Source organism: Manis pentadactyla, chromosome 17, assembly GCF_030020395.1.
Source record: "Manis pentadactyla isolate mManPen7 chromosome 17, mManPen7.hap1, whole genome shotgun sequence".
Classification (NCBI taxonomy): Eukaryota; Metazoa; Chordata; class Mammalia; order Pholidota; family Manidae; genus Manis; species Manis pentadactyla.
The window spans coordinates 53,979,774-53,998,759 of record NC_080035.1 but is presented as its reverse complement, the minus strand read 5'-3'; positions in this window follow the sequence as shown (position 1 = coordinate 53,998,759).

Here is an 18,986-nt window from a genome sequence, read left to right as displayed (position 1 = left end):
CTGAACCTTATTTCTTTTGGCCACCGCCTAAAGCTTTACACACTGTTTAACTGAGAGGGAGTGCCAAGTGGAATGGAGTGTGCCACTGGTTTGGGAAATGGAGTGGGAATGGGCAAGGAGATAATTCATGGCCTAGAAACATTGATACACTCTGAGGTTAAGTTCAGGATGATCCAAAATGCTTTCTGAGATTCATACACTTGAATTACAAGAGAGTGCATTTAAAATGGGGAGACTGCATGTTCTTCCAACTGTCCTTTACATTTCTCTGACTATATCACAATCTGTTTTGCATATCAAAAGCTCATCCTATTGCTTTAGAGGAAGGAACTCTAGGGACCCTTAAACCAATCTTGCTTTGCATCTTACTAGTTTCAGTTTTCCTTTACCTGTAAGTCCACACCACCTTATAATGAAGGTTGTTTCATTCTATACAAAATTGGAATGCTTCACCCTTCTCCTACATCTCTTGCCTTGACATAGATTTGGGGTGTTTTTCAAATATTTAAATAAATTTACTTTTAGTTATTTTTAAGCACACCTTAAGGAATTCCTTCAATCTAATTTATTATTATTATTACTGCAGAAGTTAAATGAAAGAAATTGGTGCTTTGTAGGTCAATGTTTCCCAACTGGGAGTGATACTGCTCCCTAGGGATATTTGGCAATGCCTGGAGATGATTTTGGTGGTCCCAACTGCAGATGGGGCGCTACTGGCATCTGATGGGTGGGGGTCAGGGATGTGATTCAATGACCTGCAATACACAGGGCAGCTCCTCACAACGAAGAATATTCCAGCCCCAAATGTCAGGAGGGCAGAGGCTGAAAATCCTCAGTGTAGATTTACAGTGAAGATAAAGCTGACTGGGATGCATTCCTTTCTCTTTGCTTTGTCTACTGATGGCTTAGACAATGCACAGTGGTTCAGTGCTCCTTTCTAGACTATAGACATTTTGTTGTAGTTATTAGCGTGGGGGGTGGAAGCTATTTATGTTTCCCAATAGTCAAACTATCTCCTTACCTAATACATGCCATATCTAAGAACTTTGATTTTGCTTTGTGCGACTTCACTTGTTCACTTACCTTGGTAATGAAATTTAGCTACATTAGCTCTCCTGGAGTCATGGAGCTAAATGCATTTCATTTTATATCGCAGACACATCTAGCGCAAAGATGTGGTGTGTATCAATGTCCCAGTGACTTTAGCATGTCACTTTTTCTGAAGTAATCTGATTGTGTTAATTGTGGATAATGAATGAAAAACATTCCAATTAAACATAATGCCAAACCCGTGTCCATGTTGGTTCTCAGGCTGTAAGTGAACGAATCAGAGATCACAGCGACCTTGGAAAGGCAGTTATCCTCAAACTAGTCTAAAAATCAATTCTTTTTTTTTTTTAACTAACTTTTCTCAGAGAGTCTGGCAGAATATTCACCTGGGTCTCAGTGAGCTGAATACATCACAGAAAATAGCCCCAGGAGGACATTAAGGAGTTGTTTTGTACAATGGTCTCTATCTTAAGACCTCTGGCTGGGAAATCATAATAAAAATATTATATAAAAGCTTCAAGGGATAGCTCTTTAAAACTATACAGATTTTCAAGCTTGGCCTTCAGAGACCCAGATTGGTAGGTCAGGGATGGAAGCCCAGAATATCTAACAAGCACCCTTAGGTGATCTGAAGCAGATTGAGAAGCCTGGCTTAGGAGGCATGCTTACACTTCCTGGTTGCACTGTCAGTAAGTTATTAAGGGCATTTCTCTTTCATGCCTGTCCTTTAGTGAAGAGATAAGTAATGATTTAAAAGAAGTAACCTTGATTAACCACTGCTGTGGAAAGGTTTGGCCTTGATACAGTCTCTTTTGCCAAGGCAAAATAAAATTAGATGTTACATGGGAAAATACTTTATAAATTGTAAAGAGGAAAAGAAGCCTATTTTCATGCACTCACCAAATAGTTGATATGTTGCCTTTCCCACAACAACGTGCTTAGTGGCACCACTAAGCAGAGAAAAGTTACAGAATGTCACCATGTCCCTACATTGTTCTCTCTCCTTTAGAGTTTAGAAAACTAGGGAGGATTACTAGGCAGGGACCGAGGAGGTTCAGCAGGATTAAAGGAGCCCCGGTTCAAAAAACTTTTGAATCCCAGCAGTCCCTCAGAACAGAAGGCCACCATTCTGAAGATGACTCAGCCAAGAAGTATAACCCTGCTAAGAGTATATCCACAGATTCTTCAGGAAGACTTACACATTTGAATTTAGGAAACTCTAGAAGGCTTGGGGGGCCAGGCCTGGCCATTACAATCTTCCATTCCACTCAAAAACTCAGGACATGCCTGACCTTGATCAAGGTCTCCAAGATTATTTCTCCCTTTTTTGGAAATGAGGAAATTGTGTTCACCTCAGATGGCTGCTGTGAGGATTAAAAGAAATAATGACTGATAAGAAATATGTACCCAAGAAAGCACATGATTACCCTCTGTTGAGACCTGTGTACCAGGTCATAAGAGTAGGCAATGCTCAGAAAAGACCGGGATGGCACACAGTACGTAAAATTCAATTTATTATTATAACTGTAATGGGAGTTTGACAAACAGGTACTGAATATAGGTAAGTCTAAATGTTGGTACTTGAAACTGTATTCAAATAATCTGGGCCACCTCTATGAGTCCTCCTGCTGTGCACCCTCCAAAACACACACACACACACACAGAAAAAGAGATCTTATTCTCCCCAGCAAAGGTAGATCCCCTTTTCCAGTAGTGTTCATTCTACCTCTGAAGTCCTGATTACCTTTTTTAGCTTCACTGGGATGTCTCTGCACCCGAAAACTTGTCAGTAAGATCCTGCACAGGGCTCTGCCAGTGGTCAGTTCCCAGCCTTTGAGTCAAGTATCACGGCTGCCCTGGAATTAACAGGACTTTCATAGACGGTGTAAAAACCACACGTTTTTCTTGCCCGACAGTGTGCTTTATCGGTGAAAGGAAGTTGGAGTGGAGTGAAGAGCAGGAGAAGACAGCAAGTAGGGTGGACAAAGATTCCCTCAGGACCCTTGGCTCAGCCAGTTACACCCGTGAGTCTCGCTGGGCTGGAACTCCAGCATTTGTTCAGAACTACTTTCCAACACAGTTTAAAATCAATCCTAATATTCAGATTCTGGATTCCACTCACACCCCTTTTTGAAACCATTTATGATACTACCCAGCTTTACTCATCTTAATCCTCTGACATGGCTCTAATGCCCATTTAAAAAGTTCACCTTCACAGAATTAAGGTGCCTAACATCTGAAGGCATTAAAAGGATGTGCCTCAGACTCTCAAAGAAATTCTTAAAAAGGAGTCCTAGAAAAGTTTGAAAATTAGAATATGTGTCTAGTCTTCAAGTTAATTGCTTTGAAATGCAACATATATGTGGAAGGGATATTTGATCTACTTGCCTAAAGGAATTAGTTGCATACCTTTTTCCCATAGAAGAATCATAGTAACATTTCTCCAAAGATACAACATCAACGACGCTTTCACGGAGCTGAATATACACACTGAGTGCCATGTAGGGGATGTTTTAGGTGGGTTCAGGTGTTGAAAGGACACTTCAACATGTCTTCTTTCTTTGCAGAGAATAAGATAATTTAGTGTCAGATGGTGTTGATGGTGAGGGCAACTCCCAGAGGGTAAGAGTGTCCACTGTTGGGTGGTGCCTTTTATGAGCACAAAGGAGTTCTAAGAAGGGAAAGAGTGTCTGTCTGCTAGCGTGTTAAGGAAAGCTTTGAGAAGGAGACGGAGATGGGCCTGGGGAGGTGGCTTGAGTTCATACCAGCAAAGGGACGGAGGAGGACAGCCCCACAAAAACACAGAGGTGGGACTGGTGAACAGATCCAGCCGGCTGGAGCGGCCTTTGCATACTGAGAAACAGTGAGAAATGAAGGAAGAGTTGGTCAAATTGCAGAATGTCTTAAAGGCGTAGTGGCAGAGAGGAGTTGAGTATTTAATACCTTAGGGAAGGAGAAGTCATTACAGACTTTGGATTAGGAGAAATATCATGATAAAAGAAATGTTTTAGGGCAATTAAGCTAAAAATGCCATATAGGAGCTTAGAGCAGGAAGTGGAGGAAACTATTTTAGTAATTTGGCATGAGAAGTCTTGCACAGAACAATGAGCAAGTTGCTCATGGGTTTCATATTTTTATAATTATATTATTTTCCTCAGAATTTCTATAACATTCATCTCTATTATTTGTCGCATACTACCTGTGTGATAGTCATCCTTTTTGTCATTTCAAGAGATCACATACCTCCTCCACTAGATTACATCTTGTAATCTTTTAAATGCACTGATATGCCCCTAAAATAGTTTACCTACAGTTAGAAAAGAAGAAAAGCAGAATTATTTATATTGATTAAATTAGAGGACTTTTTAAAAACCTTGATAAGGGATGGAGAAGCTAGAAAAGATGATCAAAGCTGTATCCCTATTTTCTAACCTAGGAGGTTAAAATAATAATGATATACATAGAAAATGGTTTGTTGTAGGGAAAGTTGATGAGTTAAGTTTTAGCTTAATCCAAGCAAAAATAGTCATGTCAGGTTTTGGAAACAAAGTATACAGGTGAGAAATCATCCCTACTTTTACTTCTCATTTATCGCCTTCTCTGCTTAGGACATTATCCTCTTGCGACATCATTGATCACCTATCCTGTTTTAAACAAACATTTAAACAAATATAGATGTTTTACATCTATAAATATGGAGAATGCAGGATCCATACCTACTTTGTAGATCAAGTACTTTATCTTCTTGAAAATACTTAGCATAGTGCATTACACATGGTAGGTATCAACGAACATTTGTTTTATCAATGAGCATATTGACCAATATTTATTAGGGTTACTCAGCCTCAGCAGTATTAACATCTGGGGCTAGACGGTTCTTTGTTGTGAGGGCTGTCCTGGGTATGCAGGAGGTTTACCTCGACCTTTGGCCCATACCCACCAGTTGTCTGTAGTATCCTCATTCTCCAAGTTGTGATGACTAAAAATATATCCAGGTATTGCCAAAGGGTTTCCTGTTGGGGGCAACATTGGCTCTGGTTGGAGAGCCACTGGTTAAGAGATGCTGGACTGGAGGAACTAATTCAGGAGTCATTCGATTAAAGATTATGCTTTCAATCTCAGTTCCAATAAGAAATGGAACATGGCGAAGAAATAGCTGGTGGCTGGAACAAAGCTTTGGGTGATGAGTATGAAATTTGGAATTAGGGTGGGGTGGGGAGCTTGCGAGGAAGTTTCCAAACAAATTGCTAATTCCATGATACACCTACCTATACTTTGTACACAGTGTCAGTCAGGACTATCTAATAGAAATACGTGAGTCACTAATGTAATCTCAAATTTCCTAGAAGTCTTATTTAAAAAAGTAAAAATAAACTGATGAAATTAATTTTCATAGTGTATTTGATTCAATTATATACCCCAAATACTACCACCTCAATGTATAATCAATATACAAAAGTTACTAATGAACTACTTCACATTCATTCTTTGTATGCCGTCTTTGAGATGTGGCATGTAGCACATCTCACTTCGATGATCCATTTCAAGGGATCCACAGCCAGATGTGACTAGGAGCCCCCATACTGGAAGGGACCAGACAGCTCAGTCAAACCAAACAAATGTTTTCTGGTCTCTTTAATTTATACCATTATCCTTCCCATAAAGGGATCTATGAGGGCTAGTAACCTGTCTGAAAATTTTTATAAATTTGCTCTGAACTTTGTAAATAGTATTTGTCAGTCTTCTGGTGTTGTGCTCTGTGAGTTTTGACAAATGCATGGAGTCATGTAGCCATCACCACAGTCAGGATACAGAACAGTTCTCTCACCCCCCCAAATTCCCTTGTGCTGCTCTTTTGTAGTCAGATTCCCCCCCACCCCTACTTTTTAATTCCTTTTTTTCTTTTAGGAGCAGGAGTCGCCCCTTTTACCAAAAAAATAAATAGAAGAAAAAAAGATAGACAGGAAACAGAGACAGTGGGAGTATATTCTTTTCCAAAACTCATGTGCAATGAGCTCTGCTTGACTTGAAGCCACACAAGCCCACTCGGGGAGGGGGCCGTGTGTTTTCCCTTCCTCCACATTCATCTGTCATTCCTCTGCAGGTTACAGGAATAGGAAGGCCTCTCCCAGAATGTTCTGTATGACAGATGGTGGAATAATACCAGGAGAGACCCAGAAGAAGAATGCCTCACAGGTGGGGGCCTTTCCACGGCTAAGAATGAGGGGGCGAAAGGGGAACCCCAATGTATGCTAGTATTTCTTGTATTCCAGTTTCTTTTCCATCTTTTCATGGCCTCTTTTGCTGGGCCAGGGATAGAAACTGATGAAAAATAGCCCTTTTATGTGTGCAAAGCCCCAGTAGGGTCAGGCCTGGGCCACTGCTCCCATCAAAGTGTAGATGACCTAGGTTGTGCCAAACACCATGAGGGCAGGTGTCTTGGGCCAACTGACAGCAGTGGCTTTGGCTTTGCCGTGACTCTCAGCATTTCCATCCTGTTCACAAAGCCTAGGAAGCAGATGGGAAGAGGCATGTGGAAGCCCATCCCTCACATATATGTCATTACTGGCATCCAGGTTGGGAAGGGGAAGGTTGCCTGTTTGCTTGACGCCGTTCCAGGAGCACATGCCTACTGTGCTGTCCTTAGAGTCATGCTCCAGAAATAGAGTTCTGCAAGTCACTCACACACCCACAGACACACACACATTCAAGCAGATGATCCTTAGTTCACATTTTGACCATTTGTCTTTGCAATTTGCAATTGTAACAATGCAATTATAGTCTTTAGGATGTCTTGTCTTGGACATCTCTTTATCTCTACAGCTTTTAATGGTGATGGCACAGCCACTATTGCACTTTGAATTTTCTTAAATTCCCACTGAAATGTCCAAAATATATACAGTTGATCCCTTTCAATACACTCATCTGATTTTATTATTTTATAACTCACACACCCATGCAGTGAGCAAAACTCATATTCATGACCACTTGAGAGAGGCTGATTACATCAGGCTAATGTCATCATAGTGATAGATAAACTTGGTATATATTGTGAAAGTATTTTCTTCATCACACTTAGCATACATAGTTGTAAAACAACTGGGTGCTCATTTGCTCTGACTTCTCCTAACAGGCTGAATTGAATAGTCACCAGGCCCTATACTTCAAAGAGCTTCCTGAAGGCAAGAAATAAGTCACTTTCTTTATGTTACTTTTCTTATTTCCTTTTTTCTTTCAAGCAATAAATATATATTTAAATATGACCTCTCTACTATATCTTGGTAATCAGATAGATGCCTTACAACACGGTACCTTTCTTGAACCATTACACTGCATTTTGCTCTCTGTATATTTTCATTCTCCCATCTCAAACACACAGCACAGTTCTGGATATTTTGTTGCCTAGGGAAGTTTGAAGAGCTGAAAACAAAAGCCCTGGGTTCTTCCTGCTTTTGGGGAAAGCTTAAATACATGGAAGAGAATTATTACATTGGGCTTCCCACAAGTGGGTCAGGGCGGCGGCAGCGCTTTAGAGAGAGCATGGGCGAAGTGAACAGGGGAAATATTCTTTAGCAGTGGGCTTTGTGAGACATTGTCAGAAATGCTCAGTGTGAGCAAAAACTGGTTTGGCAGCTTGGGGAAGAAAACTGGTTTTCCTAAGCCCAGGGATCATGAAGACAGAGCACGTGCTCACCTAGTTGCAGAGGCTCCTAAAGAGAGAGCGGTGCAGGGGCAAACACAGACAAGAGCCTCCACAACAGGCTTGAATGCCCTCCTGAAAAACTTTCTCAACAGGTAGATGAATCACTATATAGGCAAAAAGACTGATAGATAGATAGATAAACAGATAGATAGATAGATAGATAGTCCCCTGCCTCTTGAAAGGTAAAAAGATTTTAATATATAAATATACGTTTAATATGTACTTGCCCAATACAATTTATTTGAGCTTCACTTACTGGATGTGCACAGGCATCAGAAAGGAAAAGAAAACAAAGAAAATATCATACAGGAAAAAATCCTGTACTTCAAAATAAGTGCATGCATCTGAGTTATCAGAGGCAGCATTCTGTAATGAAACAGATTAAGTACCAAGCAAAATCCAGGAGAAAACTGTTCTTAAAATCTAATTTATATTCTCAATATGATTCCCTAAGATATTATATAAATGAAAAAGGAAAAAAATGAGAGCAGGGAAGATTACTTTCAGAGAGAAAGTTTTATAACTAAAAATGACAAATATAGTGGAGGCCCTAAAGAACAGAATGAATAGTTAAGTCAAGAAATTAGAAAAACAGCTTGAGAAATCCTCCTAGGGCAGAAAACAAAAGCACAAAACCCAGTAATGACTGTAAGAAAAATATAAAAGGCAAAGAGAATAGATCCAAGAGATATAATATCAATAAAATGGAACAGTGCTTTTCACACATTTTCCCACAGAAAAACAGTAACAGGAACTAAATATACGTGTATGCATCTGTGTATATGCCGTGCGGAGGGGCGGAGATGGTGGAAAAATGAGGAAGAAGAGGTTCTGACCAGGAGTAGAATACCAAGTCATCCCTAATGGCGATGGCACAGCCACTGTATACAGTTGATCCCTTTCAATACACTCATCTGATTTTATTATTTTATAACTCACACACCCAAGCAGTGAGCAAAACTCATATTCATGACCACATGAGAGAGGCTGATGACATCAGGCTAATGTCATCATAGTGATAGATAAACTTGATATATATTGTGAAAGTATTTTCTTCATCCTAACAAGCAAAAATTGTATTTTAAGTCTTTTATTTCATCTCTAAAATTCTTGCAAATTTAATTTTTATCCCCAAATATATCCAAGTTTGTTTATTTAACATCATGAGGAAGAAAGGAATGTGTCATAGCACTTTCTGCTACTCGTATAGGCTGCTAAGAGCAAAAAAGAATCAGTTGAAGTTTGAAAGTATATTAGAAGTTCTAAATACATAATAAATGAGTACCCCAGTAGTTAAGAAGTCTCTTTTTACTTGAGGGTTTGGCAATCCCCATACACCAGAATTTTATTTTTGATGGGATTCTAAGGGGGAAGAGATTGAAAAGAAACCTTAGTCTGTAGGAGATGGGGCAGCTATAGGAACCTGGGCAGCCAGCAATTTCCACCATGCCGCCAAAATAACCCTTGAGACTTCAAATAACTAGGCACTCAAGGCTGAGGGCAAATCAAAACAGCAAAGCTCATGGGGAATTTCACAGTGGTTTCAAATCCTTTGGTTCTATGGGTAATGTAAAGACTTGAATCTGGTTTAAGGAAATCAAGGAATAACTGTAACCCCAGGCACCTTGCAGAAGTAAAAGTAAACTCTTTCTGGAGGGAAACACCTTTCTTTACTTTATGCCTCAAGTAATTCCTGGAAACAAATTTTCATATGCAGCGTAACACACAGCCAAAGATTACTGGACACCCAAGAAAATCAGTTTGTATGAGCAAAACCAACAGAATTAAACACAACAAAATACCTTAAAAGGTTTCATACATTGACACTATTAGACACAGACTACAAAACAACTAGGCTATGTATAAAGAAATACCAGATAACCGTAAAGATAACCTGCAGAGACAAAAACTATACAAATGCAATGTTGTACATCTGAAAAATAACCAGATAGAAATTCTACAAATTAGAAATAAATTAACCTATTTAGAAATAATTGATGGCCTTAACAGCAAATTAGGAACACCAACAGGGAGAATTACTAAAATGGAAGAGAAATTAGAGCAAACTATACAGAGCATAAACAAAACTAGGGGTAATACAGAAGAGAGAATGAGATGCATAGAACATAGAGTGGGAAAGTGAGGAAGATGAATATGTACTGAATAGGACCCAAGAAGAAGAAAAAAAAGAATAGGACAGAGTCACCACTCAATAGCAGACTAGACACAGTGAAGACAGGACTGATGAATAGGTAAACAGGTCAACAGAGATACCCAAACTGAAGAGACAGAGAGAAGAAAGAATTGAAATTACATTAAAAAGCATCAGTGATATGGGACAGAGTAGGGATATGTAACATATATGTAATTACAGTCCCAGATGAAGAGAACAGAAGAAATGAGACAAAAATCATTAGTTAAAGGGATGATAGCTGAGAGTTTCCCAGACATGATAAAGGGCACCAGTCCACAGATCCCACAAACCCAATGAATCTCAACCAAGATATATCAGAAGAGACCTACACCTGGGCAAATTATGCAGAAACTGCCTAAAAGCAAAGACAAAGCAGGCAAAGAATATAGATTATCCCCCAAAAAGCTACAATTATACTGACAGCTGAGTTCTCAACATATATAATAGAGCCCAGGAGTCTGTAGAATGGTATCCTCAATGCACATAAAACAACTAGCAAGCTAGAGTTCTGTACTCATTGGAAATATCTTTTAAGACTAAGATGAAATAAAGATATTTTAAGTCAAATAAAAATTGAGAGCATTCACCACCAGCACGGCACTACAGGGAAGTCTAAAACATACACCATAGGTAAAAGAAAATGATTCCACGTGGAAGATCTGAATTGTAAGAAGGGATGAAAAGTAAATGAAAGGAAACATGTGGCTAACTCTACATCAATCTGACTATAAAAATTTTTTAAATGAATGTTTTTGGGAATTTTAAGAAAGGTACAAATTAAAATGCTGACAAAAGTAATATCAAAGATGAAAGGTGGTAACTACTGTTAAAAATTTTTAAAGATCTTTGTATTGCTCAAGATGAGAATAAAAGAATTAATCTTAGACTTGATAAATTAACCTACATTTCAATTTCAAAAAAATAGAGTAGAAACAAGATATAACTTACCAATAAGTTGAAGAAAAACATGAAATGCTAAAAAAAAAAAAAAAAATCAGCCCAAAAGAATTCAAGAAAAAGAAGAAAAAATATGGAAGAGGCTGGACAACTAGAAAACACAAAATTAGATGGTAGATTAGACCTCAGTATATTAGTAGTTGTTAATTTATATATAAATGGATTAACTGATTATCATCTGTGAATTAAAACAAAATACAACTAAAACAAAACAAAAAACACCAGAAAGGTTGAAAGAGATGCTGATAAAGCATCAGTAAAGAAATTTATAGTCTTGAAATAAATGTATTAGAAATGAAGGCTGAAAATTATTATTATTATTATTATTATTTTGGTATCATTAATACACAATCACATGAGCAACATTGTGGTTACTAGATTCCCCCCATTATCAAGTCCCCACCACATACCCCATTACAGTCACTGTCCATCAGTGTAGTAAGATGCTATAGAGTCACTACTTGTCTTCTCTGGGCTATAGGAAGGCTGCATATTATTAAGCGCATTCAACTCAAAAGCTATAAAAACAATTGAATAAATCCATAAAAGCAGAAGAAAGTAAACAATAAAGCTAGGAGCAGGGTTAAATAAAAATAAAAACAAATATGCAACAGAAAGGAGCTTGGAAACCCACCAAATATCAGTCTTTTGAAAAACCTATTAACACTGGTAACTCTTTGATGAGGCTGATTCAAAAAAGAAAAAAGGAGAGAAAGCACAACTGACCAATATCACTACAGATCCTTCAGGCATTACACAAGATCATAAAAGGATATTATGGTAAGTTTATGCCCCAAATGTGACAATTTAGATAAAACAGACAAATTCATAGAAAAGGTTTAAGCTAAAAACATTGACTCAAAAAGAAGTAGAAAACCTAATTAATACTATAACAACTGAAGAAATTAAACCAGTAAGACAAAAATCTTGCAAAAATACCTGGCCCTAGTGACTACTGTATCAGTTATCAATTCTGCTCCTCAGCTCAGATGCACCCTTCAATATACGCTCCTTTATTCCCCCTACGTGTCAGGTTTACCCTGGAGACCCCATGTTCCAGAAGGCGGCACAAGATGGCAAAGGGCTACCTGATCTACATTGGATTTTGAGGGATCAAGACATGAACCATTACCATTTTAAGTTTCTGATATTTAAGGGTTTATTTGTTAGCAGCAAACTTCAATTATTATGACTAATTCCCATATGTATAGAAAGAAGCCTGTACCCCTATACATAAAATGTACTCCTAAAAAATATTAACTAGGATTGTCTTTGCACAATTATTTGTGAATTTTCATTTTCCTTAGGCTTAACTATTTGATTAAAAAATCTCCTTTTGAGTGATATTAACTTGCAGATTTAGGATTTAAAAAAATAATACAGGTCTTCAGTAGTTTATTAGGATTTTTCCAACCAAACAGATGCAAAAGTCATACTAGCTACTTAGAGTTCAAATAATATTTATGTTTACATTAAAAGTCTCAGTGGATCACAGGTAACTTCACATTGATCAGAAGAACTAGGCCATTATTGACTGTTGGTCAGTAATTATACCTTGGTAAGAAATAATAGCTGAGTCAAAATCAAGGTTAGTTAATTTATTGAACATTTTGTATGAGCCAGGCACATCTGCAGAATCATTTAATGCTTACAACCACCCGATGAAGTGGATACTATTGTTCTCTCCAGTTTCTAGGAGACTGAAGGATAGAGATAGGCAGTAACTTGGCCAAGACAGCAGCCAGTAGAAGCTGGATGAGGATTCCACACCCAGCAGGTTTGCGCCAGTCCCTGCACTCTTGCCCCCACACTACATTAGACCCCATAATGCCCCCCTCTAAATGAATAAAGGAGGTAATATGTCAATAAGAGGTAAGTCTCTACTGTGGATATACTATCCTTGGGGGAAATGCACTGCAATCCACTTCAAACTGACCTGTGATACTAGAACCGGCAGGGAGGCAAAAGGTGTTGGGGGGAGGTGGAAAGTACCACTATCGCTAGATAACCAAGTCCCGAGGAGAAGAAAGGGTTGCTTCAGCTTCTCTATGTGGTGGTTAATTTATGTATCAACCAGACTGGACAACAGGATGCCCAGACACCTGAATAAACATGATCCCTGGGTGCATTTGGAAGTGTTTCTGGAAGAGATGTCCATGACTGACCAAAGCAGACGGCCTTCCCCAGTGTGGGTGAGGAGCATCCAATCCTTTGGGGGCCTGAATAGGGTGAAAGGCAGAGGAAGGTAACTGTGCCCTCTCTCCGCCTGGCTGAGCTGAGACATCTGCCTCCTGCTCCCAGAATCCTGCCGCTCAGGCCTTCAGACTCGGATGGAATCTACACCGTTTGGTCTCTGGTTCTCAGACCTTCCTTCAGACTACACTGTGGTTTTCCTGGGTCTCCATCTTGGAAATGGCATCTCAGCCTCCATAATCCCCCAAGCCAATACTAAATCCTCTGTTGGCTCCATTTTGGGGGAGAACTCTAATATACTAAACATATCTTGTTCATTCATGATGATACCAGCCCATAAAGACAGCCTCCCGACATACATTACGAGCCTAACAATGGACAAAATGGGCCTGAGACCTAGCCTGAGCAAAGGAAGTCACAGACACCCCATCTACCTTCCATCCTATGATCAAGTGCCCCCCTTGCCCACGTTGGCTACTTTGGGACCAAGAACAGAGGGTTGGGAGCAGGGGATCCATTCCCCAATATTTAGTACCCTTCATTTATAAACAGCTGGTATTAAAAGTGCCATCAGGGCAATTCAGTCATGAGACAGAACTGATAAGAATTAAAATATGAACTGTTGATCATATTTTAACTAATCCAGCCATTTTGCAGCTAAGCAGTAACCCATGTAGCCCTTGTAGTCTCAGGAGAAGCCTTGACAGCCATTGGCTAAATAAATTCCTGCTTTTTTTGAGTGTTACATGAACTGATCAAACAAGAAGCTGCTCAGTTCCACCCAGGATCTGTCCTTGTCACCTCCGCCCAGGGGTCTGACTTAGGGCTCATTACCTGAGACGCTGCTATATGCTGGGTCCCTGGCATCTCCTCTGGCCTGACCTGCCTGATCGGCAGTCTTACCACTTCTGGCTTTAGTATCAGCTGTTCTGGAGAACAACTGTAAATCTCTCTGAGATGCTCCGCTCCCATCCCAAACTCTGACGAAGTCAGCTCTAACTATGTTTCATGACCTATATTAAGTCATATCATCCCACTATTTCATAAAATTCTTCCAGTTTTCACAAAATTTGATAACAGGTAGAAAAAATTTATAGACATTTCCCCCATTAATCATGTTTCTCCATTAAACATTTTAAAAAGACTGAAAAGAAATACTTCTAAAATGATAAAATAAGTGGTAACTGAGTGATAGAATTAGAGAAGTTTACAGAGTTTATGAAACGGTAGGTTACTTTAGTAATAATAAGGTTGAATAAGAAAGCAAACTAATTCTTTCATAGAAATCTTTGTATTTGTTAATAAGCAAATTCTTAAGATTGTATATATGTATATATGTTTATGCACAAAATGTGTTGTATATTCGTGAATGTGGATATGCCTATAAGTGTGTATGTTGATATATGTGTATATATGTGCATACATCTACACCAACTTTTAGAAATCAAGGATCTTAAAAAATATTTCCTCCTTCACAAAATCTAAAATTATCTGCATGGCCTGTGGTCATTTTAAATATATTTATATTTTAATTTTTATATTAATCAACTGGCTTGCCTGGAATTGCCGAGAAGCAGAGTCATTGACTATTAGAGCCGGAGGAAACTTTAAGGGACCCAATTCAGCCCCTGCCAGGAAAATGATGAATTTACAATCATACCAAGAGGTGACTATGGAAACCAAGCCCAATTTTGTTAACAGGTGTGTCTTGGGAGTAATTATGTCTGGGCCAGAAGCCAGTCTCCACATCATTCTCTTCTTCTAAGTCGTTTCACGTTCAGTCCTTTTGCTCAGTTTTCATGATGCCAAAACCAAACTGGAAACTGAACATTTTAGTCAAAATGTCAAAATATCATTCCTTTAGCTGGTCAACATGATACCAACCCATCAAATTAATAGATTTGTTTGGTCCTAAATTGAACAGATGTTTTGTTATCTGTTGACACAGTCTTGCCACATGTGATATGTAGAACCTTCACCTTCAGATGTCCTATACTCCAAAGTATTATCCAAGACACATTTAATTCATATATACACCACACTCAAAAATCAATTAGTCAGTTTCAGATAGATCGAAGACTGACTTAACTGAGTGAGATAAAACAATAAAGCCTCTAAAAGATAATATGGGAGAATATTTTCATGACCCTGAGATAGGCAAAGTGTTCTTAACAGGACACAAAAAATGCACTAATCATAAAGGAAAAGACCAATAAATTGAACATTTCTTTTCCTCTCAAGAGAGTGTTTAGAGAATGAAAAGGCAAACCACAACAGGAAGAAAATTATTTTCAGTGACAAGGAGCTTATATGCAAAATATTTAAACAATTTCTACATATTAACAAGAAATGCAGAGACAACTGCATGGACAAAAGGTTTGAGTGGGCACCCCACAAAAAAGGATAACCAAAAGGCCAATAAACATACAAACAAAAAGTTATTCAATCTCATTAGTCATCAGGAAAATACAAGTTAAACCTAAAACAAGATACCATTATATACCTAGCAGATGGGCTGTAATAACTGAAAAACCTGATATTACCAAGTGTTGGTAAGACTGTGGAACAACAGTAATTCATTTACACTGTGGGGGGGGTACAAACTGAATCAGTGCTTTTTCGCACTACCTACTCAAGCTCAATATACGCACACCCTATAACCCACCAATTCAATTCCACTCCTATATATGCCTTCATATATACAAAAAAAGACATTTACTAAAATGTTCAAAGTAACAATATTCATAATAATCGCAAACAAAATAACTCAAATGTCCATGAGTAGGAAAATGGATAGAGAAATCGTGGTATATTCATACAATGAAATACTGTAAGTCAATGAATGAATGAACTACTGCTACACACAAAGCCTGGATAAATCTTACAAATATGCTGGGAAAATACACAAAACACACAAAAAATACAGTATGGTTCCGTGTATATGAAGTTCAGTTCCCCATTAAACTCCAGTAAGAAACATTTATGGACTGAGGCAATATAACTAGGTACGTTATACGCTTGGTCACAATACAATCCACATTAAAAGCATACAAATACTGAACAAATACAACTTAGATTTATATACCTCATCCTTGCGGGAACCAATAAAAAGGTAAAGTTGGTTCAAACAAGAATAAAAGGAACAGGAAAGATGACATACTGAAATAATTTTCTGAGTTAGAGACAAAACCACTTAATTGTTCAACAGGGCAATAAAACTAACTTTTGCAGTGATTGGGTCTATCTGTCTGAAATATGCTCCAGTCTGACACTGAAAGCACCCAGAGATGTTCTCTGTGGTTATCAGTGCTATTAAGCATTGGATTGATTATCTTGAAGAACGGAGTGCGTGCAGGGAAATGGGTTGTAAAGACTGAATATTCAAATAAATATTTATATACTTGGAATTACAATGGGTTGCCAACAATCTTTTAAAAAAGTTGAAATGTTGTAAACTTGTTTCACATTCCAAATTTTATATAATTCCTACCGAGCTGTCTACCAGTATATCTATACTAAGGACATACATGTTAAAAAACAAATGGTACTTGATAAGAGGGTAGGAGAATTTAACCTTTCTTTGCAGAGAAGTAAGCATGAATGAAGCAGACTGAGATGGCTGCAGAGAAAAGTTGCTGATACAGTAAAACTAACCACACAGTTCTTTCATTTCTGTACCCACAGTAAACTCTGTAAAAGGTCTGATGATATCATATCACTTCAATGTTTTTTTAATTTATAAAGCTATAAGCAACCCCTTTTATGTAGTCTCAAGGCATTCAGTATTCAATAGTCATGGACAGAACCTTGGGGCCTGAGAATCATGTACTCAACTAATGGACCCCAAACTACAATTTCCTGTGAAAGAGGAGGGCCTGGGGGGTCACTGTGTGGGAAAACCTTCAGGTGGAGGACTTGCTGACGGAGCCTGATGGATGGGCTTAAAGATGACAGGGGGGAGCCATCTGAACACGGAGTGACGAGTCCCTGGACAGCTGAGAGGGGTGGACGCTGCCGGGATGCACTGTCCTCTGGGCAGACTGTGTCTCCTGTCCTTGGAACAAGAGGTGGAGGGCACAGGGGCTTTTGCTGTTGGGTGACATGTGTGACCCGCGGCAGGTCAGGTTGGGGGGCCTCATGCAGATGGTTCCAGGTGCTGAAGGAGGCCCCCCTCCTGGAGCTCTGAGCAGACAGGATGGTTGGATCCATCCTGAGCTGGCCCTGCTCCTTGGTGGGGCCGCGTGGGGCAGGGCGGGAGCAAGGAGCCAGCAAGGCTGTGCTCCTGTCCAGGCTGCCCGGCGCAGGCCCTGAGGCTAGGGGAGAGCGGTGGTAGAGGACGCAGGCCTCGCCAAGTCAGGCGCTGATTAGCACCGCCCCTGCAGAGACGTAAAATGGGCTTACTAAGTTTTTGAAGTGAGTGCTAAAAGCTGGGAAACAGGAACAAAAAGTATCTGTAAACAGCCTCCGTTCTTCACTGTACCGCTATCACCAGTACTCCTAGTCCGGGTGGAAGTACAGTCAGCTCACAGCACAAGGCCACGCGGCGGCTGATGAGAAACACCAGCAGGCGATACGAGTGACGAGCGCCACCTCTGCTGAGGGCTGAGAACAGGGGCGGGGGTGGAGAAACCTCCTTTCCTGTTTGTGGGAAGAATCAGGATGCCGGCAAACACGACTGTGGATTCTGACCATTGATCAGGGTGTGGGGGTGACCACCGGGAAGTGGTCGCCACCTATCATGCTTTCGATTCATCAGGAACCATGGGGAGAATTAACATCCTATTTATCCAGAAGCAAAGGAGTTTTTACAGATGGCAAAGGAGAGAGGGCTCCACGTTCAGACGTGCTCCTGGCTGCTGCTGCAGGAAGTAAAACAGTGCGAGGTGGAATGGGAAGCGGGGAGAAATGGAAACCCAGCCAAGAATGGAAACCTGCACTTTAAGTGGATAATGGATAATGGAGATCACTACTGGTATAAGATGCTCTCCTCCCAAAAGTCACCTTTTAAGTGATTTGATTTCACCACTAAACTGTTTTCTCATAAGATAAGTGCCCAATTAAGGCAGAGGGGGAGTTACATTTGAAGAGATTAATGTTTCAGGCTTTTAGATCCCATGCAGGAGAAAAAAAACAAAAATATCAGGAATCAACTATTTCTTTAACCTGCCAAAATGACGCTTCCCTCCCTCCAGGTAAGTGCTGCTGGGAGAGGCCAGCTTCCTGGATTAGCGCCCACCCTGGACACTTTCCTTAAAGCTGGTTGCTTGTAGGTGTGTGGGCGCAGCTTTGGAGAACTAGTGGACTGCAATCCCAGCGTTGCCTCACCGAGGGGGCACACTTTGCCCCGGAAAGATCAAAGGGCACTTTGTCTGTAATACTCCTTGGCTGGCTGGAAATCTTTACTTGGTTTGAAACCTTAGGTCAGGCTCCCCGGGGCCCTGGCATCTCATCTCTGGAAAGCAAGGTCACTTTTAATGGTGGACATTAGTACGAAGGGGAGAGGAAGAGCTTCAAGGTGAAGGAAGCAGCTGGTTAAATAGCCAGTGGTTACATTCCCCTGCCAGCTACCCAGGCATTCTTGCTTTCTCTGTGGAACGTGTTCAAGAAGTCCTGTTGGTGGAGAGGAATCAGAAGGCCCACTGCAAACAGAAGTGTGGACATTAAATTCCACTTACACACTGGCTACTTTAGTCCCCAGATTGTTCTGGGCGCCTCTGTCTGGGGAGCCCTTTACGGAGGAGGTCCCACATAACCATTAACTGTAGTGGCTGTCCTCATGCTCCTCCCTTATCAAGCTGCAAGGCCAAAAGAAAATTGAACATTAGGGACACGAAACATCGCCCGTCAGGTTTCTATAATACCAGCGGAGGGCGAATAGGCACGATGATC